Source organism: Buteo buteo, chromosome 5 (assembly GCF_964188355.1).
Source record: "Buteo buteo chromosome 5, bButBut1.hap1.1, whole genome shotgun sequence".
In the NCBI taxonomy this organism is placed as follows: Eukaryota; Metazoa; Chordata; class Aves; order Accipitriformes; family Accipitridae; genus Buteo; species Buteo buteo.
The window spans coordinates 5969801-5996132 of record NC_134175.1 but is presented as its reverse complement, the minus strand read 5'-3'; the positions used below and the strand labels follow the sequence as shown (position 1 = coordinate 5996132).

Sequence of the window (26332 nt, the reverse complement as noted above, 5' to 3'; positions counted from 1 at the left end):
CTCCTTGTGCCCGGGCCCCAGTGCCAGCATGACCACAGAAGACACTGAGTAAGGCAGAGATAATAAAGTGACCTCCTCTTGCCCAGTACATGGGTGCAGGGTGACCAAATGGAAGCAAGTGTCAGCCTGGGACACATATTGGAAGGGATCAAATTTCAGAAAAGTCCATAGATAAATGTGCCTTGATAAAAGCGTTCCGTGATACCTGAGAGATGGAGTGTAGGAGGGTTATCGTCTTGTAGTTAACTTGGCTTTGCCCACTTAAAACAGAGCAGCTCATTTGCTTAGTAGCAGCTCCTTAAGCATTTGAAACTTGGTCGCAAAGCCTGACTTTGAAGAAGTTTAAACCATTTATTAAAAGGCCAAACTAAATTGCAGTAACTCTGTCTTTAACCAAAATCAGGGCATTCACCAATGTTTGCATTGTTTAGTGAAAGGTACTCAAAATTGCACATCTCAGTTTAGTAGATGAAGTTTACTGGTGAAATGCGGATGGGAGGGACCCAAAGGACTGTTGTGACTTGGGACCTATCTGGAAAATAGCAGCATTTAAACCAAAGGTGTGTTTTTAAGTCAATGGCCCGAAATGTAGATGCCTACAAGGATATTTTTAAAACTGCATTTATATAACTCGCTTGATATAATTAAGAACTGATTTAAGCTCAAACAAAATAACTCCCTCTTGCACCCAAATTGAAGTCTCCACACTAAGAATTGCATCTGTTGAACTAAATTAGTCAGAAAATCAGGGCAGCTTTATGCTGTAAACAGACTTAGAGCTGTGGAGGATATTCCAGTTCTGTGTCCGGCTCTGCCACTGATTCACTGTGTCCCTAGGCAAGACTCTTAAGTTTTCCATCTATAAAGTGTAATAAAACCTATGTAGGTGCCAGGTGATGTAGTGCTTAATTAATTAGTAAATTAATATAATGAACTCTAACTTGAAGGTCTGTATCAGCACAAATGAATTGTTAATATAAATTTTTATTATTTATTGCTATTTAGTTGATTATTTTCTAACACGGGCAGGCTATTACAAACATACAACTTCACACTTGAATTCCAGTTTTATTATTGTTGTTGCTTATTTATTATTGTTTTCCTCTGCATTTATTTATTGCCTTTAGTAGCCTCCCTTAGGATTAAGCCCCAAAGCAGTGGATATTACCCAGACACCCAGAGTAGTGAGGTCACTGGGAAATTTTGGGACAGAACTGGGGTTAAATGCCAGATATTTCTTGCTAAATGCCAAGTCTTTTTCTTGAACCTTTATACAGATTTAAGGCAAATAAAACATACAAGGACAGATTTTGACCTGAGTAAATTCTTGTCTACCCTCATTTATACCAGCCAAAACTCATTATCAGTCTGTACGCCTATAATTTGCCCCACGTGGTTTCAATATTTTTATTATATACTTACATACTGATATTCACTATATATATTTCTAAACAAAAGTTTGCGGTTTCAAAACACAGGGCCTGATCCTCTTCATAAGTCTTGCCCCACTGCTGTCGACATGAAGCAACGTGTACTCTGCTCTGAGGATTTGGACCAGGGTACAATGGGGATCCAATCAATTTCTTTTTTCTTCTGAAGCATGCATATGCAAAGGAATAGTTGCCTGTGAGAAAATGGCACTTGACAAACAATGACCACATGATATTCTCTGATTACTTGTGCCACTCTTACGATAAAAAAAGAAAGCAGATCATATTTACTTGCAACTGAAAAAATGCCTCCTCCTTCTTTGCAATTACTTTTCATTTTCCATTACGAAACTAAGTAAATCCACAGGATTTTTCTAGTGCATGTCTGAGTGATTTCTTCATTCTTCCAGTGCATTGTGATGCAGGATGAGAGGTCCTGCATAGCACCTTGGTCTATGCTACGTTTGGAAAATGTCACTCGTGATGCCTAATGGCTACTGGGTAGTCTATATGAAATAGATGACTGTTTCAGTCCAGTTTGGTAGACTGGTCAGCCTAGACCTCAGCCTCCTTCTCACTTACCAGAGATTAAGTGCCTCTTTGAGGAATTAACGTGGCATGTAGGCCTATGTAAAGCGTGCCATCTGGTCTGAGCAGTCGGGAACAAGGCATCTAGGCCTGATTCTCTGTTGCCACGTGCCTCAGAGCAACAGGAACCCCTTTTGCAGTCCTTTGTCTTCCCCTCTCAAAAAAGTGGTAGCCAGGTCACAGCAGGGTGAGCTGAGGACAGAGTTAGAGCCCTCAGCATGTATATATCTCTGCTTTTGTCATTGTAATCCGGGACCTTTTCGTGTTGTTTTAGCATCATTTTTCCTGTGTGAGTAATTTTTTAAGGGTATGTAAAATTTTCTCAGGCTGCACTTGCACAGTTTAGCCAGATGGAGTGTGTTCTGAGGTATGTACTGGGTGTGAATAAAATACATTAATGTCTAGTCTACAGTAAAGGCGTAGCCTATATGCTTTACCAACAGCTGTCCTGTCATCAGTCTAAATATTCTGTTCACTTCTCTTCTGTATGGCTTGTACTACCTCATCATACTCATATCTCACTACTGCACAGCAGTGCAGGAAGGAATGTGACAGATATTCGGTCTCTGTGTCCTTGCACCCCATATAGGTAATTGCAGCATGCTTACACAAGCTGCAACCACACCATCCTAATGTGGAAATAAGAGGACCCTGAGCAAAACGGGGAACCATTCATAAAGTTCGGTTTAAGAGAGAAATTTCTGGATTTAACCAAGAGTTGTGGAAAGCAGACATAGAGGACGACCTAATAATGAGTTTGGATGCTATTATTGCTAATTGCTGAATGATAAATAGCATGAAAGGTGTCCTACAATTTCAGTCCATGGAAATTTATTTGAAATATGTAGCTCAATACCACCAATGTCTTATGGGCAGTAAGCTTTCAGTGAGCAGGATGTCCTCTCCCCAAGGGCAGCAACTAATGGTATAGCTACATGCTATGGCAGCTAAAGAAAGACTGGGAATAGATGAAACCTGTTTGGAGATGAAGGAGCACGTGGAATCTGAGCTGGCAATGATCTTGTGCAACTGAACTGTTTGTTTGTTAAATATTCGGGCAAGAAGGAAATAGTGAAGGTAGGAACCATAACTGTGTAAGGTCCCACTGGTTTTAGAAAATGCTGGTAAAGAAAACCATAAAGGGAAAGGGAATGAAAGTGATGTCCAAGACTCCTTTTGGATTTTTTCCACTGTCGTGTTGTATACATAAAAAAGAAAGAGCAAAAACAAGAGGCGTTTTGGTTAGAGGTCTTTGGTTAAAAGGTCTTCAATCGCAACGAGAGAGAGGCGGTCTGGTTCAAGTTCAATCCTGAGCAGTGGGCAAGGAACCCCCACTGGCAAGAAGAAAACTGAATCTGTACTGAAGCGTCCCACTCCCCAAGTACATCTCGCTCAGCTTCTGTTAGAGAAGGTTTATTGTTGAATTTGCCAGTGCTGTAAACCCTAGCATAGATTTGTTGAGAAAGTAAATCGTATTTTAGGGGTTATCTGAATTAAATTGCGTATGTCCAGAACTGGTAAAAGGCTCTTGAGATTGCTTCGCCGATGGCCATATTGCCCCTTTCTTAGTCTTTCTGTGTTTCAGACCCACTTTTATGATAGATGCAGATGCCAGCACTTATGGTTTGGGGGCAGTATTGACACAAGAACACAAAGGACTTGTGAGGGTGGTGCCTTATTACAACACTAAATTAGCTGGAGAGAGATTACTGCACCACTTAAAAGGAACTCCCGCAATGGTTAAATCTATAGAACATTTTCATCCACTGTTCAACACGGAAGTAAAATTGCTTTGGGTTGATGACAGGAAGATGCTGCATAAATAGTTAAGTATGCATCATTTGCAATTTGCTAAATTATTTTCTTTCTATCTAGAACGGGCTGTGTAAGGTGTCATTACCTCATGTTCTATCTGACTGAGGAGCCATGTGCTCTGGGGCCTTTATTGGGAGCTTGTATGGCAAACATTAGGTGGGCTGAAGGGGGCTTTGCACAAGCAAACTTCAGAAAGCAGGGACTACAAGGTCAGAAGACACAGGTTGAGCATGCAGAGTGGGGCTCTAAAACACATGCAGAGAAAGCTTTTGGGCAAGGTGTGGTTTGGAAGGAGGCTTGAAGCTGTTGTCAGAGGTACAGTTTGTAAGGTGTCTGAGCCTCATGCCGTGTGCAGGGGAGCACAGGTATGAGAGCTCTTTGGTGATAAACAGGACCGGCTCAAAAACACTTGACTGTCCCCAAGTTCTCCTCCTAACTAGGACAACTGCACAGCACTCAAAAATTAGCCAGCTTCCAAGCAGAAAGAAGACCATTCAGTCTGTGTTCAGCACCCCAGATGAGAGAAATGCAAAAAAGCAAACAAGAGAAAATAAGTAGTAAATGCAATTAAAAGTAACCATGCAGATTTAATTAAAGGAACCTATTCTCCCAACCCTTCATTCTTCAGGGATGCCTCATAAGCAAGAATTCATAGCTTGGGACCTGCTCTTTTATACTTTTGTACCAGAAGTTGGGACATTTACTTTCAGAAACACATGGGTTTTAACCTGGCAGTGTCTCTCCAGCATACAAATTCAAGAAGTTTGGTCTTTTTATTTTCAGCAATTTATAAATACTTGCCACAGTTATTATAACAGTCTCACACAGTCCTATTTACTTTAATTATCCCATTTTCATCCCCATTTTCCTGCTTTCTTATTGTGAGCAGGTAAAAATAAATAACTACAGAATGACGAATACCAAACAATATTCAAATAAACAAAAGTCCAGATTCTGCAAAGACACAGGCGCTTTAAACGCTCTGAGTATTTCCACAGAAATGTATCTCTTCACTGTAAATTTGGCCTCGTTAGTAAAAGTCTAGTCTTTACAGGGACCTAAATATTTAACTCAATAGATGTACATTGCTAAACTTGTCTGTTCAAAATTCATGAGTCAGGCTCCCCCCATCCCCAAGCTGCTAAATCACAGGATTTTCTCAAAAGCTATAAAAAATCCATTTCTTTGGAAGTTTCTTCTTTGTCCTCTGGCTTCTGAGGCTTTGGGGAGCACTAGGCCACATTTCCAAGCTTTCCTGTGTAAACACAACTGCTAGAAACATGTCATTCCAGGAGCCGGGGATCAAAGGAGAACACCAAATATTGGAAGACTCACAATAAAAGCTCAAGAGCTGGCAGCTGTCCTGCAAACACTCACGTATGTGAGTCACTTTTACTCACATGAGTAGTCACATCGAAATCAGAGGAATTAGTCTATTATTATTAATTATTGTTATTATTTATGTGTGTGGCAATAGCACGTAGGAGCTGTGATCATGGAGTAGGGCCCCATTGTGCAAGGCACTGACAAATCCAGAGCAAAACCATGGTTTCTGCCCCAAAGACCTTACAGTGTAAGCATCGGACAAGAGGCAACAGGTGGAGACAGACACAGACAGGGAAGCTCACGGGAAGAGCGAGACGCTCCTGCAAGGGGTTCTGTGTGGGTGTGCTGACGCAGAGCTCCCTGCTCCGAATGAGTAAAGTTATTCAAGAGTTTACAGGTTTGCATAGCTTGGGCCTAGGGCCCAAATCCTGTAAGCCCTGTGATGGAGGCAGATACATTCACCTGCACGCAGTCCCACAGATTTAATTCGGGCAAGGACTAGGGGCGGGCAGGCAGGCGTACCTCCGAGCCCCAACACGGAGTGCAGGGGTGCCGGTGAGCCGAGGCTCTTGGGTCCCATGGAGGGAACCAGAGAACGAAGGAAAGGGTCTCTGTGGACGGTTTTGCAGAACTGTCACCACAGAATGCACATATGTAACTGTAACCTATACTAACTGCCTCAGATAAAAGATAGAGCTGAGAAAGAAAAGGTAGAGCTGAAGAAAGTAGTTTCTTAACAGAAATGTGATGCCTGCCTGCTGGAAATTCAGGTGCATGCAAATGTAGGGGAACCCTTGGCTCTGATCCTGCAAAGACATCCCCCCCCAAACCAGCCCAGTCCACAAGGCTGCCCGTGGCTTGCGCGTCTGCTCCTTGACGTTTTCTCTAGGATCCAGACCTGCAAAAGTTAGTCCTGTGCATAAATGCCAGCAAAGCGAGTACTGCAGACTACTGAACCAAGAAATAGTACAGTTGTAGATGCAACGAGACGGTGGTTAGTTCTAAACTTGAGTGAAATCCCGACTAAGAACATAAGCAAAAGAAAAGTACCGAAGTTTAGAAGTTTGTAAAATAGAAACTGAACATTATGCCTAGGAAACCCAGCTGGAGAATAAAGAAATACACGCAGCCTAGTTACTTGTGATCTCCATGGAGTTTAGTCTCAGGGAGCTAAGGTGAGCAGAGGTCACCAGGCTGCAAAATAGAAAATTTTATGAAACTTCCAGCGCCTCGCTGGGAAGGAGGACGGGTGGGGGAGAGGAACCGCCTGGTGCGGGGACAGGGCAGGAGATAGGAAGCTGCCCGCGCGGGCTGGGAAACGGGGTCACTTTCTCGCCTTTTCCCTTGCCAGGGGAGGGCGATCCGGTCCGGGTTTTGCAGGCGCCCCTCCCTTGCCTGCCTGCCCTGCCTGCCTGGAGACGGAGTCCGCTCCGTGCCCGCTCCCTCCCCGCCGCTCCCCCCTTCCCCTCCCCGGGCGGGCCGGGGCAGGCGGCGGCGGGCTCCAGGCCGGGTTTTGCGCGCCGCCCGCCCTCCTGTTAGAAATAGGAAAATTCAATAATCAAAGCAAAGGGGAGCGCGAGGAGGAAAAATCCGGGATCAGGGCAAGTTTGATGGCGCATGCGCGCTGCAGCCTCCATCCCAAACACACACACATTTCCCTTGACTTGGAAAGTCACCCAAAGCAGCCCCAAGTGCAGGTAAGCCCGTCCGCTCCCGCCCGGCCCCGGCCCCGGCCCCGCCGCCGGCAGCCCCGGCTCGGCGGCGCCGGGGCCGGGGCGCTGCGCGGGCGGGCGGCCGGCGGCGCTGCCCGGCAGGTGGGCACCGCGCCGCGCTCGGCGCCCGGCTCCCGCGGGGCAGCGCCCAGTCTCCGCGGGCACCGGCCGGCAGGGGGGCCGGCGGCGGCCGCCCGGCTCCGCGGGAGGCGGGCGGCGGCGGCGGGGGTGCCGCGGCGGCGGCGGCAGGGGGGGGCCGGCGGCGGGGCAGCGTCGTGCCCGCTCGGCGGCGGAGCCGGGGCCGCGGCGGCGCCCGTCAATTTCTAGGACTTTGGCAGGAGCCCGGGCAGGGGAAGGGGGAACACGTGTTCCCGCTCCGCGCCGGGCGCAGGTAACCGCAGCCCGGCCGCGCCGCACCGCCCGGGGGTCCCGGTGCGGCCGGGCGCAGGCACCGGGGCGGGGAGCGGGGGGTTGAGGGGGGGGGGGCGGCAGCAAAGTTGGGCGAGCGGCGGCGGGAGCGCTCGGCGGGCAGGGCCGGGTGCCGGCGGAGCGAACCGTGCCGGGGAACTTTCTGCAAAGTGGCCGGGCCGGGGCCGGCGGCGCTTCGCCCGGCGCCCGCAGCGGGACGGCCGCAGCCCCCCGGCAGGGACGGGGCAGGGCAGGGGCCGCGGCGGCTGGGAGCGCGGCTCGGGGCAGCCGGTGCCCGGCCCCCCGGGCGAAGCAGCAGGTTATTTTTACCCGGTGGCATTTGCAGAATGCGCAGCTGATTTGCCATCCGGAGCCAGGAAGTTTCCCCCCTCCGCCTCCTTCCCCTTCTCGCCCCCTTTCCCCCTTTTCCCCCATGCGCGGCGGGGCAGCGGCGGGTGGGGGGCGACCGCCCGGGGCGGTGGCGGGCGGGGGGGGACACGGGGGACGCGGGGCCGGGGCTCCCGGGGGAGACGCTGCCCGCGTCGAATGCTGTGGGGACGGGGAACAGGTGTCCGAGCCGTCACTCAGAGCCGGGCCGGCGACGGGGGGGGGGGCCGCGGATGGAGAAGGCGAGGAGCGATCCCGGGCCGGGACGCGGAGCGCCGGTCCCGGCGGAGCGGCGGCCCGGGGGACGCGGGGGGCAGCCGGGGGCGCGGAGGAGGAGCGGGGCGCGGCGGCGGGCCGGGGCGGCGAGCGAGCTGTCAAGAGGCTCGGGCGGGCGTGGGGCCGGCGCGGCCGCTCGCCTCGGTGCCGGTGCCGGCGCCGGGGCCGCCCGGCTGCGCGGCGGGCAACTTCTTCGGCAAACTTTGAGGGGTGGGTTGCGGCTGGAGGCCGCGCTGAATCGCGGCGGGTTTGATCGATCGACCCCAGCCCTCCTGCCCTTTCGGGCTGGAAAGGTGAAACTTTTTCAGGAGCTGCACGTCCACCTTCTGTGTGCCCCCTCCTGTCCGCGCTGCACTGCACAGCGGGTCCTCGCAGCCGGCTCCCTGGAAGAGTAGCTGTCTCTCCCCAAACTTCATTGATGAATTTATTTCCTCTATTGATTTGCTGACTCTTAGCGTGGAATAATTTCTTGCGAAGGATTTGGACTTCTCATTTCCAGAAGTCCTGCCTGCTTCCCACCTACCCCTTTATCTATGTGTCGCTGCCACCTTGTTAGCTACCCTAAAGGTGGTTTGGAAGAGTTTATGGGGGAATATTGTTGAACTTCAGTAATCAAGTTTCCAGATCTTATGCCTCCTGTTTAATTTATTAGACTAGTTATTTATTCTGTTGATGATAATCTGTTGCTGGTTTCTATGGAGATGTTAAACTGATCTCTTTCAGAAATCAAACTCCATATGCACTAAAACGTTTAAAGGAGCAGCGTCCCCTTTTGTTTTCAGACTTTGTACCTTTTCAGTGCTTTTATTGGGCTCCTGTATATTTTATATATTAAAGCCTGAAGTTGAAGCTTTGTGCAAGACAGAGCTTATTATGGCTAACAGAAAGTCAGGGCTTTGATCCTTTTTTTGCATCATCATTTAAAACAGATCATTTTTCCCCCCTCATCACACAAGATAGCAGAACCCTTTCAAGATCAAAGAGTCCAGCTAAAAACTATTGTTTAAAAAAAAAAAAATAGAAAAAGAGCCATTTAAATTAGGGGGATGTTTCCTTAATCTGCTTATTTTGTTCTAAAGATTTTTTTTTAGCAGTGAAAACAACAACAACAACAACAGAAACTTGTGGCAACTATATTGTTATTTTTATACCTCCCAAGTCTTTTTAATGTTAAAATAAGTTCAAAGTCAAATATCTCTAAAGATAAAGTGCTTGTTAGGGTGTTTTTATTACTTGGTTTCTAAATGTGGAAGGTCAGAATCCAGAAAGCTACCGCATTAGAGAAGGTTTTAATAGTCTTTGTCTCATCTTAATGAGAGGGAAATCTAAAAAACATTTTCCCTGCAACATTTATAAATTATTTCAAAGAAGTCTCTCTGCATATAACTCAGTTTTCATTATTTCTTAACTTAACCATTGCATTATTACATGTGATTCAGTGTAATATCACTTTATAAAAAGTAATTGAGGTGAGAGAAGGAATTATTTTTTTATGCTTAAAATTTGAGAACTCATGCTAAGCTGGTGTGTTGATCAGGCTGACGCACGGTGCACACCAATTGTGGTTTTTTGCTCATCTTCTGGAGAAAAGTTAAAAGGTTTGCAAAGAAAATACTACTAGCACGATGCATGTTTAACACAGTAAAAAAACCCCTTCTTGTACTTTCTCTTGGTGTATCTTCAAAATGTTTCCACTCCCTAAAACAGAGACGTTTTTCCTCTCTGTATGCTTCTATACTAATCTTAAAAATAAAAGAATAATCCTAAAGGAAATAGTGCATGTAACCCTTATAACTCATATATGTTTGTGTGTGTATGCCTATATACCTTTATATTTCACATAGAGATACATATACACATACACGTATATGGAAAACACCTAGGTGGTTTATGACCTGTCCATACTAGACTTTATCTTTTTCCCTTGTTAATTCTTCTCTTTTTTTTTTTTTTTTGGTGATTCATAGTGTGGTGAAGCATTTAAACATTTTTTGTAAATATTCTGTTTATTTGTTTGATTTGAATTGCAAAGAGAATTGACTCTGACAAGTAAAAAGAGGAGGGGGGAAAAAAGGAAACACTATGGCTTTAAACTCAGGAGTTTGCATATTCTCCTTGTATCTTTCCCCTTTGCTAATTATTGTGTTGTTTTCAGAGCAAATATGTCATATCCATGGCGACCAGGCAGGTTTATTGTCTTTCAGAAGCAATAGCTCACATAAGTAATTAATGACTTCTTTTTTTTTTCCTCTGGCTTAGGTTAAACAGATCATTCAAGGAAAGTCATATCTCTCTCTCCCTCTCTCTTTTTTTTTTTTTTTTTTTTTTAGCCCAGTGACATAGGAACATGAGTTAGAACAAGAAAATACTTTAACCAAGAAGTCAACAGCTTATTTTTCCTCATTTCTTTTTAAAAGCTCCAAGTGTCAGCTTTCCACACACATGACGTTGTCATTCTTGCAGTTTCAGAGCGAAGCCTTGGTACAGGGAAAAGCCACTGAAAGCTGGAGTTCAGTTGGTGGTTGTACAGCTGAGCGAAGTGTGTGCGTGTCTCTGTGTGTATATGTGTGGGGAGGTATTATTCTTGCTTAAGGGTTTTGCTGTGTACTGGGAAAAGATGTTTCCCTTGCTATCCCCCCGCCCCCCCCATTCTATCTGTATTAAAATCAGTGTTAAAATAAAGGTGTGTTTTTGTATCTTGCAGATTGTAATTCAAACAGTTTCCAGGAAAGAATTAGTAATTCATTTTTATATACAGCATATATACACACACGCTTGAGCTCCACCCAAAACAATCAAGCTAGCTGGAAAAAAAAAAACTTATTTCCTTTTTCTTTTCAAGCCCAAGCAAACTTGCACAGTGACTTTCAGAAGCTTATTAAAAATAGCCCCCCATTTTTGCAAGGAGTTTGCTGCAGGTATGAATCTTGTCCTTTCCCTTTCCAACTCTGTTTCTTCCTCCTAAAGCTGAATTTGCTATCTGTCCAAGCCAGGGGCTGGTTATCCACTATGATTTACTGAGGTGGTGATTTTCTTCTCCCCCCCCCCCGCCCCCAGCACCTTCACCCCTGTTTTGTTTTTGCTAATTTCATTTTCAGAAGGATTTATACACAGTCCAGCTATATAAATTCCTTGGGAGATAAAAGCGCCGCACACTTCCATAAACAAAAGCTTTTACTTGCATCCTGTCTTCCTTTTTTTCTTAAAGTAAAAAGGAAAAAAACCTAAAAACAAAACCCCAAGCCATCTGATTGAAGCAGGTATCATAAATGTATGCTGGTAATGATTCAGTATTCCACAATGCTGCTACTTTAACTTTTAAAATCTGTTTCCTTTCTGGTTTGTAACATTAATCAAAGAGCCGCTTCCTTCCAATTTTTCCACAGACTGGGGCTAATTAGAACCACTCGAATCATATTTTGTAAATTCCATGTGGATGTTACTTTAGGTTTCAAGATTGTGAATGCTTCAGGTTCAGTCTGGCTAGGCACTCTTAGGGTTATTTTTATTAATGTTTCTGTCTCCCAAAGCAATTCACGGTTTCTCTCCGTTTACCCCAAATAGATTTGTGGGTTCACGTGTAGGGGTGTGTCGGAAACAGACATTAGAAGTTAGGAAAAAGAAAAGCCAAGAAGGAAGGAGATTTTGCGGTGTAGTTTCCGAAGAGCAACAGAGAACCCCCTAAGTAACGTGAAGCTGAGGATTCAACAGACTTGATAATTGAGCCCTTAACCTCCTGATGTCTATATCAGAAAAACAGAGTCTAGCAGAGGGAGACAAAGAATAAAAGCAAATACTGGGTAGGAGGAAGCTGGGGAGACGACTGAAATATTGAAGGATAGTTCAGGATATGTATAAATCTGTATATTACATTTCCTTAGGTTCAGTTTTTCCCTCTGGCGAAGCGTAGCTGGTTTAAAGGTGGCTTTGGGAGAACCTGATGTTTCTAATGCAGCCGAGAGCCTGGCGTTTCTGTGGCGTGAGCAGATCTAACTTGGAGAGACTTCTCTTGGAATTGGTGTTTATGTTTCCCTGTTTCCTTTTGGTTTTGAAGGACTGACTAGTGATTTTTGTAATCTTTATGGGAAGTTAAATAGCTAGAAGTTGGGAGTTTTCAGGTTGTGATTATTAGGCTGCGCTAAAGGGATTTGAATCGAACCACTTTGAGCACCCGGCAGGGCGACTGCTTCCATGCTCTGCTACAGTATTTCTCCCCTATATATTTGTGTACCTAAATAGGGCATCCAAGAATTAGGGGGCAGTGGGCTTGCAAGAGGGATCTTAAAGTTAAGTTGCTTTTGGTATATAAGACTGCAGCTTCAAAGAAAAGCAAGAGCGCATCGTAAATTTTGCTAAAATTAATCAACCGTTTAAGAGCTCCACATTAACGAGGTTTTCCAGGCAAGCAGCTTTCTTCTCCTGTTCTTCTTCTTCTTTCTCATTCAAAGTCCGAGAGGGTTGGGGTAGAGGGGGGGAGAATACGAGTAAGAGGAGGAAAGGGTAGAATTTGAGTAGAAATAATAAAAACAAAAAAGGCTGGATTTGTAGAATATAAATCCTCATGTGTCCTTGATCCATATTGTCAGGGTTTTTTTTTTTTGGTCGGATTTGTCCTGTGTGCCTTTGACGGAAAAGGCACGTAGAGAGAGAGAGAGAGAGAGCGCGACAGAGGGGGAGAGAGAGAGACGTGTCACTGCTTTGGAGCTCATTATCATTCTTAATAAGTCTTAAGGAATAAAGAGGAGCATTGAGTGTAAATGCTGGGTAATCCTAACACTCCTCAAGGTGAGAGGAGTCTCGAGGACACAGAGAAAGAGAGCGAAGAGGAGGGGGCTACTGCGGGGGCAGGAGAGGAGATGTGGATGAAAGTGGTTTTTAAGGGAGTGGGCATGGGTTAGTAGGGCTTGTGTCTCCGGGGCGCTTCGGTTTTGTTTCACAGGCCTGTGCCGGGGAAAGTTGTCTCCAAGTTTGCATCCCGGAGATGGTGAGCAACCCAGCTGGACCTTGGGGCTGAAATATTGGCCTCTGATGGTGATGCTCTCTGACGGACTTTGGTTTGAGGAACAAGTCTGCTGTCCTCCCTTCTTCAACCTGTGCTAAAGGGTCTCGCTCCCCGAGGGGGAACGATGCCCCACGGTGGGGTATCGGGCTGGGGGCTTTGCCGTGCCTCCGGTTTTGGCGCCTGCTTCCTCAGCTCACGGTGAGACCTCGCTCACTTCTCAACCTGCACACCCCGTGCTTAGCTCCTTCCCGTTTCAGTCTTGTTGGATGTCACAACTCCTTCTCTTTCCCTGAATTTCCTAAAGCATCTGCCTCCCCGCACCTTTCCTTGCAAGGGGAGGATGCACCCGTGCGCAGCTCGGACACTAGGTGGCTTAAAGTACAGGCATGGCTCTGTAAGGCAGCTGCCAGAGACGTTCATTCACTCTTTCTGGTGGGCTCCTTTATTCAAACTTCAGGCTGACAGCAAAACATGGAGATGTCTTCGAATCCGTCGTGGATTCAGATATCGTGCGACCTCCTTGGCAGTGTGTCTGCAATCGCGTTGGAGGATTGGAGCCTGGGTAACAGTAAGAAAGAGGACACCGATGGAGTGAATTCAGGGGCTGAGCTGCTTGCTCTGATGATAAGGAGTCAGGAACCTGCCTGCATTGCCGAGTCTTTCCCCCTCCAGACGGATTTCACCATACCCGTTTTAAAGGGTGTGCGTGTTCCTTTTGGAAAAAAACATTTCGGGGTTGGCAGAGCCCTTCTTACTGTGCTGATGTGTAACGGAAGATGCTGAGCCTTCAGTGATGCCCACTGGCCCTTCTTTCTGGTCTCTTACCTCAAGTCCAGTTGCAGGCAGAAGGGACTGCTGGAATTGAGAATTTGCCTAATGCATCCAAAGCCTAAAGAGGGAGGTGGAATAGCACTCAAAATTTTTTTTTTTCCTCCTGCAATCTGTGTTGTCTCTCTGGTTCAGCCCATAGCTTCTGGCTGAAGTAGGAGCTTTATCTTTTTTTTTAAATGACTCCGAGTACCTTGGAGCAGGTGGGAAGGAGTTGTGGATGCTGAGTTTTGATCAGCTGGCAGGAGAAGCCAAATCCAATGAGCTGGAAGTCTTGCTAAATGCTGATTTTTCTGGGTCCAGGTGCTTGGCTTCAAGGTTAAGTGTTACACTGGTAATATTATTAGGTATTAAGTTATTAGTAATGGAACTGCGGGGCTTGCCTGTACTTGGCAGAGAACTGCTAAGAAACTGTATTAGGGCTGAGTTCATCCTAGTTTCTCTGGTAGTGTCTTTCCAGCATGCCTCAACCCTGAGCTGGAGGGAGCAGTAGAAAACACGAAGGCAGGTTTTGTGTGTCGTCTGTCTTTTGAACTCTTCCCTGAGACGGCTAATGAGTTGTAGCAAGGAGGCATGGGCTCTTGTACTGAGGGATCTGCCTGCAACCCCTCACGCTCACTCTGTCCAATGGCTGTTGATGAGGTGTCAGCTAATACCTTTCACGCGTGATTGAGCTGGTCTAGAATAGGACCCAGAGGTACAAGAGTCTGTCCTCCTGGGGCGAGCTCTAGAGCCATCCAGCTGCGGAGGCCTCGTGTGTAATAAGCGCTGTAGGAAAGGGTCTGCGTTTGCAGAACTGTCAGTTGTTTGGGGCCTTTGGCTCCTTGCCCGCCATGGCATTTTGGGGTAGTTTTCTCTCCAGAAGGTATCCTATTTTTGTTCTGCCACCAGTGATGCTGTTTTGAAACAAAATAGGTTGCTTCCAGATCCTGAGCCATAGGGCTTGTCATTTCAATGACAATACAACAAGTCACCTCAGAATTGGTCTGTGAGGCTGGTCCTGATACTTCTGCGTGCAAAGTCAGCTGGCAAGGCTGGTCCCAGTGCTGGGAGTGCAGCAGAGTGTCACGCATACCAGCGTCCATCAGACTTTGGAAGGAAGAGGGTAGATGAACTCTACAGATTTTTCAGGGGCTTTTTAGTTTTGGATACTATCCTTTGAAAGGACAGTGTGAACTGGAAAGCTTGGTAAGAGAATTCTTACATCCCCTTGATGGGGAAGGACTGTTTGGAGCTGCGAAAGGGGTCTTATTTCAGTTATGTGCTAAAATGCGTTGTGTAATGTCACTCAGGAGAGGCCTGAGGTAGTCCTTGTGAAACGAATGTTGAGAGTGTGACCCTAGCACAAGTTTGTCCAGTGGGCTGGGAGAAAAGTCGACTGGCCAGTGTTTCCTGAAAGTACAAAATAGCCTGGTTCTGGTCCCGACTTTGACTTGAAGGTAGGGATGGCAGTTGACTCTTGCTTGTAAGCTAGTTCTTTTCTTTCCTGGTTTTGCTTTTGCTTCCAGTAGCAATGGGACCACGGCTTTTTATTCCTAGGCAGTATGCCTCCCAGCCCTACACTGATGTGGGTAGGTAGAGCCTTCTAAATGAAAAGATAGGAACATAGCTGGCATAAATGCAAACTGAGCTATGTGATCGCAGCCTGTGGCTTCGAGGTATCTTCCTCCTGCCCCGCTCAGCCCATCCCCGTGCCAGTGAGAGCGAGGGCTGCACAGAATCACGCTTGTCTGCGTGTTGCATGATGAGGCTGGCAAAACAGCTCCGAGGCTGGCAAACAGCTCCCAGCCTGGCTGCTTCCCCATGGTGGCTGTGTCTGCAGAACATCCTCTCTGTAGGGCTGCTGGTGACGAGCCCCTCCCTCCACCAGTGCCTCAGGCTGGCCCAGCTTTACACCAGGGGAGCAGTGTCCTTTCACACTGGTGAGCCAGCAAAATCTCTCCCAGGGGTTATTGTAACCTCTCAGCAGCGATTTGCAAACAGGCATTCGGAGATAAAGTCTTGGTGCCGAGCTAAGGGCCAGTAGGGCAGATATGAAACGCGGCAGGTTTATGAAAGGGAAGGTGTATGAAATGCAGCCTGCATCTCCCATTTCACTGCACTATGCCAAAACACACAGTTTCTTATTTCAGTCACTGTGATCTTTCAAGGAGGTTAATTTCCATGACGAACTCCAGGCCACGTGCTTGGAGGATTTATCTAATTAGACTGACACTTTTCTTTTTTAAAAAAGAAAATTAAGCTGCACCTTGGAGGACTTAAGTATTTTAAACTGTGGGAGCGGCAGCAGGCAGTGTGATCCCTGCTCACAGAGCAGGGATAGAGGAAATTTCTCCTTTTTCAGTCTCCTGTTTAAGACTTCACCAAAGGTCCCCATTTACTTAATTTTCTTACATGGTGGCTGGATACTAAAGAGTGTTTTATCCTGCCTGAGTGAGTCCCTAAAGCCTCAGCTGGCTCTTTAACTCATGTAAACTATTGATGTTCTGGGCTGTTACGTATTCAGGATGGAGTAGAGGGTAAAGGGGAGACCTCTTAATGCTCCTTACCCATGTCCTAGAAAAACTGCATCCTCCCAGGGCAGTGAATGGAGTGCCTGCAACTGTGTAATGACTGAGGTAGGTATATGTCCCTCTCATCATGCTTGAGCACCTCGTGCTCACGAATGTGTGTGTCGTTGAACCTGATGTGACTGTCCTTGTCTTGTCTGTGGTCACACAGGAAAGTGAGTCCCAGGAGAGCCCCCTAGCCCTTCGTCCAGCCTTGTTGCAGTTGGATTGTGTTTGGGTTTCCTGCTGAAAATGCCTTTCAGAGAAGAACTGGGACCATGCTGTAATAAAAATAGAGCATTTTAAGCTGAGGCTGTTACATGCAGGCAAGCCCTGTGCTTTCCTCGGACTCGACAGCTTTCATACTTGCAGGCATAGTGAATCATGCTGATTTTGTTCCCATCAGAGGGCTCCTGGAGTCCTGCTTTACACTCACTGCCTGCTGCCTGCCCGTTACTTGGCAGACTCCTTGTGTTGCTGTTTGTGAATCCAGGTTCAGATCACTTCAGGTCTGATACTGCTCCAGCTGTTTATCCTTGCAAAAGAGATGGTAGGAGGGTCTTCACAGGGCATTGTATTTGCTGCACTAAACTCAGACAACTTGGACCACATTTTCTTGCAGCCCAGGCTGGAGCAGAGTAGCATTTGGGGGGGGTCTGGTACGAATGGGGAGGGAAGTGTCCACGCAAAAGGGGCCAGCATGAGAGTAGTCTTGCCAACTCTAGTGATAATACATTGAATCCTGTGGAGCTATTCCCGTTGCAAGACTCTGCACAGAGTGAGAAAAGTATGGCAGCCTTGTCCAAGGAGATGGTCACTGGGTGTGCTACAGTCGCCAGCTGATATGCTGAGGAATCCATGGTGGATTGGATCTGAGCTTTAATTTCAGTTTATCTTTGGTGAGGAAAGGAACAAAAATAGGTGTTTCCTTTCCTACCCCCCCCACCAATGCAAAAGAAAAAGAGAAAGAAATAATAAAATCTACCAGGCGCTCAAAGGTCTAACCAATAAGAGCTCTGTCGGCTGGGGAGCGATCGTTCTGGCTTGGTCAGCCATCCCTAACAAGTTACGGGTTGTATAAACTCCCAGCTTACAGCTGTAAATTTGCTCAATTTTGAATACAGCCACAAGCTGGCTCAGCAGGATCTGAAACCGTCTGCTCCAGTAGTTGTGGTATGCTTGAAATTCACAACTTCTGGGGGGCCAGCTTTGGGCACATGTAACTGTGGAGGGCCAGATCCTGGTCTGCACTATGCATAGCCCTACTGTGCCCTAGATTGAAAGGGATCTCACCAATATGAGCTGCTGTGTTAATTTATCCTTTCTTAGCTTTTAGCTTCCCTGCCTTGGGTGAATGCCTCTTGATCTCCATAGCAGCAGGTCCACTGCCCCTGTGCCTGTTTCTGTCCATCACCTCAAGACAGGGAGCTTGGCCAGGGGAGACTCCCTTGCAGAAAGCTTCCAAAATGCCGCCTGTCACAGCAACGCTGTCTCTGCTGGATCGTGTAGCAGGTGGGCAGGATTTGGTCCATACGCAGTCTGGGGCCCTTTCCTGCAGTGTCTGCAGAGTCCTGTGCTGAGGTGGAGTCAGTGGGTGTTTGCTTGAGTGACTGAGAGCAAAAGCATAGTTCTGACTTCAGGGTTTGTTTCTGCGGAAGGGACCTGAACAGCTGTAATGTTGCAACGTTTGATGCTCCTCGAAAGCTGAACTTTTGGCTTGTCGGCACTGAATCCTGCCGCAAACAGAAGTGTCTTACTTGCATTGAAAGGGGATTTAGCCCAAGTACGCAGTTAAATTTTGATCACCTCTTATATGTTAAGAAATTGGACAATTAACAGCAGCTAGGCAGAAGCAGTCTAGGGGAAGAGGGGCATACCTGCCTGATCCTGATCCCAGGTCCCCTCTTACTGCTGGCTACATTTCATCATGTTTCTGATAGGGAAGTGTTTTGTCCAAGACAAATCCTTTTATCTTGGAATGAGGCATTGAGTACTGCCCTGTCACTCTCATTGACACCTTAGCCTTCAGCAAAACTGATGTAATATTTTTTGTTTGCTGGAATGGACTTGGAAGGTAGAGATGGCTTGAGGGATGGCCAACCCCAGACCTCCTCAGTGTGCAGCTGGCAGCCTCTGCCCTGGGCTGCTGTCCGGCTCTCCGAACCAGCTCATGACCATCTTCACTGGGGGGGTGCGTTGCCTGGTTTAGGTTCCTCCAGGTACGGGAATGGGGACGGCAGAGGTTATGGGGATAACATGGCTCCAAACACTGTGAGTGTTCACTCCTGAATTCAACTTCCTACAAATAAATGAAAATGAGTGGATGCAAATGAAAGGTTTGTGAGAGGTTTCCTCTCCCATCTTCTTCCTCTCCCCTGTGGAGTTGTGCTGGCTCTGGCTCCCAAAGAGTTAAGGTGACTCATGCCCCTCTCACCAGATCTGCTGGCAGGAACGCTTCATCCCAGCCTCTAATTGGTGGTGTTTGCTCTGCACTTTCTCGCTCTGGTTTTGATGAAAACATTTAACCAGGAGCTTAGTGTGCAGAGGCTCCCAGCTGACAGCCGCCGCACTGTCTTTACCAAGTTGTCCTTGCTGTGTAAATTCAGCAGCCTGGCTTAGGGGTGGCAGGGGAGGACAAATGTACACAGCGTTGCAGACCCTGGCCCCTTGGTTCCACTCCTCAGGCTGCTCTTACCTACGGTAATCTTCAGGGTCCAGGCCCCTATCTGCTCTAGTCCGCAAGTGCCTTTCCGTACCTGGACAGCCAGTGGCATTGGAAGCCAGTTCAGAGCCTTGGGACTAGGCTGCAGAGGTGGGAAGAGCGGGCCCGGCAGGTCCGGTACGGCCTGGTCTTACCTGAGAGCAGGGGGGCAGCTTGATAAGGCTTGGGAAATCTGTTCCCAGACCATCTGGCTGCGATTCCGGGGGATTCTTCCCCAGACAACAGGCTCCAACAGGCCCTGTGCCGCGGAGGAGAGGTGAAGCTACTGGTTCTGTTACGTGGAGACGACCTACTCATTCCTTCCTATGCCGTTTGGGAGCTTGTGCAGGATTTTCCCAACACAGTCTTTCATTGCAGCTGTTTCAAGTAATAACCTGCTTGTCTATAGGCTGTTCTAATGGGCTTCACCGTAAGAAGTCTCAGCTGATTTTAAGTTTTGCCATGCAAGTGGCAGAGAATTTACCATGTCCTTACGGAGACAGTCTTGAGAGCGGGCATGTCCAAGCTCCTCAGTTCCTACGTCACAGAACCCTTAGGCAGCAGCAGAACTGAAACAGCCTCTGGGGGAGATGCCAGTTTATCTGTGTTGCTGCTGGAAAATGCATTCAAATTTCTGCCCAAACAGGAGATTGTGACATGCAAGAAATTCATCTGAGCCCGTCGGGGCTGCCACTGCTCTGATATTTCTTTACTTTTCTTTCCTTATCTCTGGTGATCTACCCTATGAACAGCAAAACAAATCCAGATGGGAAAATTTATAAACCAGAAAATCTGGATTCCCCGTTCCTGGAAAAGCATGATTCCTTGTTCTCAGCCGCCTCCGTGTGTCATGGGGTCTGCCATGAAAAGATGCCAGAACTGTTGAAAGGGGCCAGGCCTATGTCTGCATTAAAGAAACTTAGCAGCAGTGTGACACCCTGTGTGAGGGCAGGTTCCAAAATGAAATGTGCTGCACTGGGGGGAAGCAGGATTTGGCCTAGGAAGGGTTGATCAACAAGACGTTTGTCCTCTTTAGATCCATTTCAGGACCTTGCTCCACATCGTTCTGCTGAACTGATTATGCCTGTTGAATGAAATTTTCTGCCTCTTCCTTGACTCTGAGTATTGATAGTCTGGAACCAAATACACATACACGTGTCTCATTAAAAACAAAAAGAGCTGGGCCAGGCCCCCGCTCCGCACAACGTACTGTCTGTTATCAGCCCGGAGAAAGGGGAGCGAACAGGTGTAGGATAACAGTGCAACTGAGAGAGACCAAAGTGCATCATAAAATAAACAAACAGCCAGTGCTCCAGCTCCCCCAAATGCACCATTGAGTTGCAGGGTCTACAGTGTGCTTTTGAATGTGCTCCAAGCAAGTGCCCGCTTGGGGCACCGTTTAATTTGCAGCCAGAAATGGGTTGATGATTATCTGCATTGTGGTAGTGCCTGGAAGCCCCCCGTCCCTTCGGTTGTGCTGGGGGCTGCAAGAGCAATGCGAGCTCCCTGCCTCAAAGAGCTTACAGTTGCGCTGGGGGGGAGATCGCTTACAGGACTGACCAGCTGTGGGTCTGACTTTTGTCATGAAATCAAAGAAGTAGGCCTGGATGGAGAACTGAAGAAGGCATCTTAGCCTTCCCTTATCATAAGGAAGGATCGTAACTGTCTTTACTATGACCTTCACAGCCTTTACAGTCTTAAGGGAGGAGCCCATCCAGTCTCTTCTGTGTGACAGTCTTTCCTCCTGAGATTTCTTCGGTGAAGATATTTGTACCAGGATTTTATTTGATTTCTTTGCACCTTTTCTTACTATGAGAATCTTCTATTACCCCTTGTGCTTTGGGGCTGGCAGAGCTTGCAGTGGTGCTGCTGGCCTTTTCATTGCATTTAGCGAAGCAGCAGCTTGGCTTACTTTACCCCATCAGCAGCCAGCGCTTTAGTGTCTTAGCGTGACTCAGCCACTGGAATTGTGCTTACCCAACAATACCTTTTGTCCTTTGCCCAAAACTTCTGGCCAAGAAAAAGGGAAAAAGGAGGAGGGAGAAAAGAAAGAAAAGATAAAATTCTGCATTTAGTTGTCCTTTCATCACAGGTGGTGCCAGTTGGTTTTTGCTTTTATTTGTACAGGGTGGGGAGAAGAGAAAAAGAAAACAAGGTGGAACTCGGACAAGGCCCAGGAAATGTTTGAGCCTGACAACAAACTTCCTTTGTTCAGGGGAGCGGGGCAAAGAGAACAGAAAAAAGGGGCAGAAGACCAGCTGAAACCAACTTCAGCCCTGTGCTACTGCACAGGTTTCTTCTTCCTACTCTTATTGTTTGGGGTTTTTTGTTTTGCTCAGGTGCCTTGTGATAATTTTGTTTGCACAAGGGCCTTTGTGTGCTGCCATCTAGAAGGTGGACAGATGAAAGGTTTCCTGGGGACACATTTGTTGTTTGGATGGGGAGGATTTATCATTTATTCTAGGGGTATCCTACAGACTGATGCTTTGCGTGATGCTTCCCCTCTAGCCACAAAGATCAAGATGGCTAGAGGGGAAGGATGAAGGACCGTGCTATTTAGGAGGAGAGACAGATGAGCAGTTTAGGGGATAGGCACACAAGCCATGGATTAAAATGCAGAAACCGGAAGGTTTTGTTGATGAGAAAAGGAAGAGGACCTTGAAGGCAGCTGTCAGGGATACTGCCTACAGGACTCCTGAGTACCACCAAGTGCTAGCACATGGACCTCCCTGTCACAGGAAAACTCTCTGACCAGCAGGTTCTTGTTGGCACAAAATCTTTTGCTGAATCACCTGCAATGTTCTTCTTTCAAAAGAAGAATTGGGAGCTGTGGGATAGCTGCCCAAGGGGCACTAGAAATTAGAGTGACCTTGTGCTATATGGGACAAAATGGATTCTGGTGGGGTTGGGTTTCAGCAGAGTCATTACAGCCAGTTCGTTGGTGCTTACTCGAGGTGCGATCAGGGCCACGCAGTGCCCCTGGGCTGCCTGGAACTTGGTTAGAGCAGTTAGAAGTGTTTTCCCATCTAAACAGGCAGTGATGCTCTCTCTGTCAGGCACTTGCATGTGGTCCGTGTGTTGTACATTCAGTACAGCTGGGCTGGGCTTGGGCGACACTCAAGCGATCTGTTTCTCTCAGGAGATGCTCTTCCCTAGGATGCTGGCTAGTACCTTCCCAAACTGCCCTTTACTTGTCCTTAGCTATGACTCTGTTCAGTGGTGTACTAGTCCTGTAATGTTGGAGTAGCTCGGTAGTGAGCAGGCTGGGATGAAAGGCTGTTGAGTCTTTTCTTGGCCAGAGTAGAAAGATATTACATAGTGCTTAATTAGTCTCTGTTATCTCATTTGGATATCACAAATTGTTGTATCAAAATTAGTGAACAAAATTGTGGGTATCACCTGTAAGGCAGGTGCTGGCCATGCTCTCCAAAGAAAGGTTAAATGTTTTGACTTGGCTTGTAAGAGGGGAGGTGTCTAACATTTAGTACATGAAAAGGAAGAAGAGCAGAGAATCGAAGTCACTGCATGGAGCTGGACCAACGTGGCACTTTCCTGCAGTGTCTTATCGAAGGCTTGCCATTCTTCTGATAATGGCCAAAATCACTGACATGCCTAGTATATTAGAAGAAAGCATCCAAAGATGCTGCTAGTTAAAACTTTTCCCCTGATACTGGGGAAATGGATTCCCTGTATTGCATTTACTGGGATTTGTGTCCGTAGCGTCCTTTCTTTCAGTGCAGGTTCTCTCATGAGTTTCATCAGACAGTCCTGGAGCTGCTCTTTTCCTGAATGTACTGGTAAGCCTGTGGATCTGGGACGCCTGGGTTGCAGGACATGATCCCAGTTAAATAACTCCAGTGCAGAGTATGAATTCAGTGAGTTCCAGGCAAGAGCTGGAATACTTCCACTACAAAATACGCTATTCCAGATTTACACTGGGAGCTGCCGCATTCAGACTTTGGTTCTCAGTCTTTGCGTTAGTTTTTGTATCTGTACAATGGAGATAATAAAACTTGCCTGTAACACGGCTTGTAGCTGAGAATTAAGGAATGGTTTCCAGAGCCAGATGGAAGGCAACTATGGAACATAGGATGTATTTTTGCTGCAAGTGTATTTGTCTGGAGTTTAGAAATTAAGGCCTGAGTGAGACTAACAGAGGAAGGTGAATGCACTTGCTGCTGAGGCTCTCCGGAGACACTCTGGGGAAACTTGCCCAGGGGTCTCGAGGGAAGAGGCTGGCACGGGGGTGCTGGCAGCAGGAGCGGTGGTGGCAAGCGAGCGGCTTTCCTGCCGTCCATTCCAGACGCAGGAATGACTGTGGGGAACGATTTCAAAGCCACCACTATGGAGATTAAGGGGATGAGAATGTAAATCTCAAGTAAAAAGGTAATTGAATGTAATAGCAAACACTGCTCGGTCTATGTTAATTTTAGCTCTTCCCCTGGATACAAGGCGCTGTATTAGTGTTTTATTACCATTTTGTTTGCACTAATAAAATAGTAAAATTTATTTCAAGGAAGTTGAAGGATGGTTTTACAATGCAAATTTGAAGAAATTGGACTTTTCATTTACGCCACTGCTATTTTAAACCCTGAAGGGTGTAAATTAGCCTCCTGTGCCTGGGTGAAATCCACTGCTTCCACAAGCAGGGGGAGGATTTGATGTGGGGGAGAAGAGAACAAAACCAAATCATCTGAATATTTCAGAGAGACAGAGATATCTGATGAGGAGAGAGAAAAAACTGACTGCCTGGGCCCACTGAGAGGAAGGGTTCGAGCAGACTGGGGAGAGCTGTTTGAAAAGCAGGTTTCTGCTGATGAGCTGCTTCAGCTGTTGTGAGTGTCAAGAAGGGGCAGAACAAGGCAGCAGATGTGCCAGTGGGCACGGTGCATTGTGCCCCATGCTGGCTATACAGTTCCTGCTGGTGAAGGAGGCGCCAGTAATTGGGGCTCAGCTGATTAACAGATGCTGTCGATGACAGAGAGTTCCTAGAAGTGTGGAAGCCTTGGGCAGGTTTTGCTTTCCGGCCCAGGGGACCCCCACTTCCCATGTTGCCTATACTTCTCTCTTTCTCTTGCTTTGCTGTCTTCATCTTCCTGCTGTAGCCAGGCCCATCCGGCAGCCAGGCACAGCCTGCCTCTGATTCACTGCTGAGTCACGGTGCTGCCAGCGAAGGTGCCTCCAGCCCGAGTGGCTGGTTCAGCGACCTCCTCCTTCACTCAGGTCTCCTCTTTGGCATGAAATGGAAAGGGATGGGCAGATTATCTGGTCCCTTTCACCTTCGTAAAGTTGTTTATAACAGTGCTGTTCTGATCGTGCCGTTTTGCCGCTGCTTGGCCTTGATGTAAATGATGCTGTAAAGGACAAGCCGCACAGAATCGGGTCCAGAGAGCCATGTTTGGTTCCAAAGGTCCTGTGCTGAGTTGGCTGCCTGCCTCTTGGAGGCAGGTGTCTCAGGGTATAGAAGCATCCAAAGCTTAGCAGCTTTCTCGGACGTTTCTGCAACAGGTCTGAAAATCTCACAGGGTAACTTTGAGGGCTTCATTCTCCTTGTGCAAACAAAGGTGTGGAACAGGAGTTGTAACATCACTTTTGTCAAATCCCAGAGGTCCCGTTCCCCCGCTGGGGAAGGCTTTGAGTTAGTATTTTCACATCAGGTTCACCTTGCACATACCTCGGTCTTCAAGCAATACTGGCATGAAGAGAACCATTCTGAGTTTCTCCTGTGTAGGAGAATTAACACTTTTTTCCTGAATCTTGAGTGAAATTGTACCTTCGTTCATTGTCCTGAGATGATCTTGCTCCACCTCATAGGATGGGTTGCTTGTTTGGAGCAAGTCTATGTATTACATACCTCCCCAACCCACATCAGGTTTTTGTACAGCAAGTGAGGTACTGATCTGGGTGTGAAGTCCTCAGAGAAACCTCTTCCTTCTGATATCCAGTGGACTAATGGGCACCTGAAACATTTGCTTATTCCTAGGCAGTTTCTGTCCACAAGTATTAGTGATTTGCTGCCAGCCCAGTCACACTGCTGTGGGCTGCTCCTTCTGTGGGATGTAATTGCTAATGTACTCGTTTGGTGTCTGGCCTACTGGTCTAGCTGTTGCCCTGCATTCTTGGCCAAGTGGTGCAGAGTGAGCTGGAGAGGAAAAACCAGCTCCGGCAATCTGATTTTACAGAGAGGTAGATCTCCCAGCTCCTTCGGATTATGAATATCATCTATTAGTTTTATCCTCAAGAGGCCTTTCAGGACAGAAACCACTGTTCACCCCACGCGAAGGCAGGATGGAGCTTCGGCTTGTTACTATTTATGGTTCAGATAGCAGCAAATCCACTGGGAAAGTTGAGGCCAGGCTCCAGGTCCTGTGTTCCTACTGTTGTGCAACCTCTCTTGGCATCTGGGTTTTAAAGAAAGCCTCCAAACTTTTTAAACCCTCTTGCAGGTTCAACTTCTAGCATAAAGCCGCTAGCCCATGGGTGGTATCAGGCAGCCCTCTTAAACTCTCTGCCCTTCTCCTTTGGTGGGTGTAACAGAGGCTGAGCCAAGACTGAGGGCGTTACCAAAGAAAGCAAAGACTTATTTTTGGCATTGAAATGGTTTCCTATTCCAGGCGAGTCTGGGGAGCAGCATGGTTGTGTACCCAAGGATTTAAGCAGTGCATTAAGCAGAGGGGTTACGCTCCGGGTGGATTTCAATCAAAAACTATAATTACATCAAATAGCAAACGGAAATGGAAAAAGAGGATTACTAACTCGACCCTGAACGCTGTTGGCTGCTGAACCTGCTCCATTATTCACACCCCCTCTATTGCCTGAGGTGGGGTGTGTGTATGTGTGTGTAGGCAGTAAGGTCCCCCCCTCCTTTTTCCATTTCCTTCATCCATGTGATGAAGTCAGAGTCCCTGTGTTGGTATCAGTGCTTGGAGGAAGGATGGAATTTGCATGACTTGGATTTGGGACTTTGCAAGGCAGGTTTGATCTCCCTGTGCAACTCTTCCTGGCTCCAGGCAGGAAGAACTGCAGCTAAGGCAGTCGTGGGAACCCCCAGGCCCACAAGCTTTCTCTCTTTTTCTGTTTCGTTATCAGACTAGTGTTTTGGACTCATCACTGTTCATCCTCAAGGAAACTGGAAAGCTCTGGACTGCAAACAGGAAATGCTTTCTAACCTAGAGAGCTAGGTTAGTGTTCAAAACTCTTCTCGAGTTAGTAGAGCTGTTCTGTGGCTGTGTTCGGTCTCTGAAAGAGACTGTTTCGCTTGGTACGACTGCTAGCCAGTCCTTCCCAGTTGAGGACTTAACCGCACACCT

At 47.3% G+C, this 26332-nt stretch overlaps 1 protein-coding gene across 2 annotated transcripts in view; it reads left to right on the top strand.

Annotated features, from left to right (window-relative positions):
- The first annotated feature begins 6696 nt into the window (after positions 1 to 6696).
- CASZ1 (castor zinc finger 1) overlaps positions 6697 to 26332 on the top strand; it is a 208411-nt gene continuing 188775 nt past the window's right edge. For both annotated transcript variants that reach the window (XM_075027388.1, XM_075027387.1), the window contains exon 1: positions 6697 to 6856. The gene's annotated coding sequence lies outside the window, so the exon portion shown is untranslated. The remainder of the gene's footprint in view (positions 6857 to 26332) is intronic.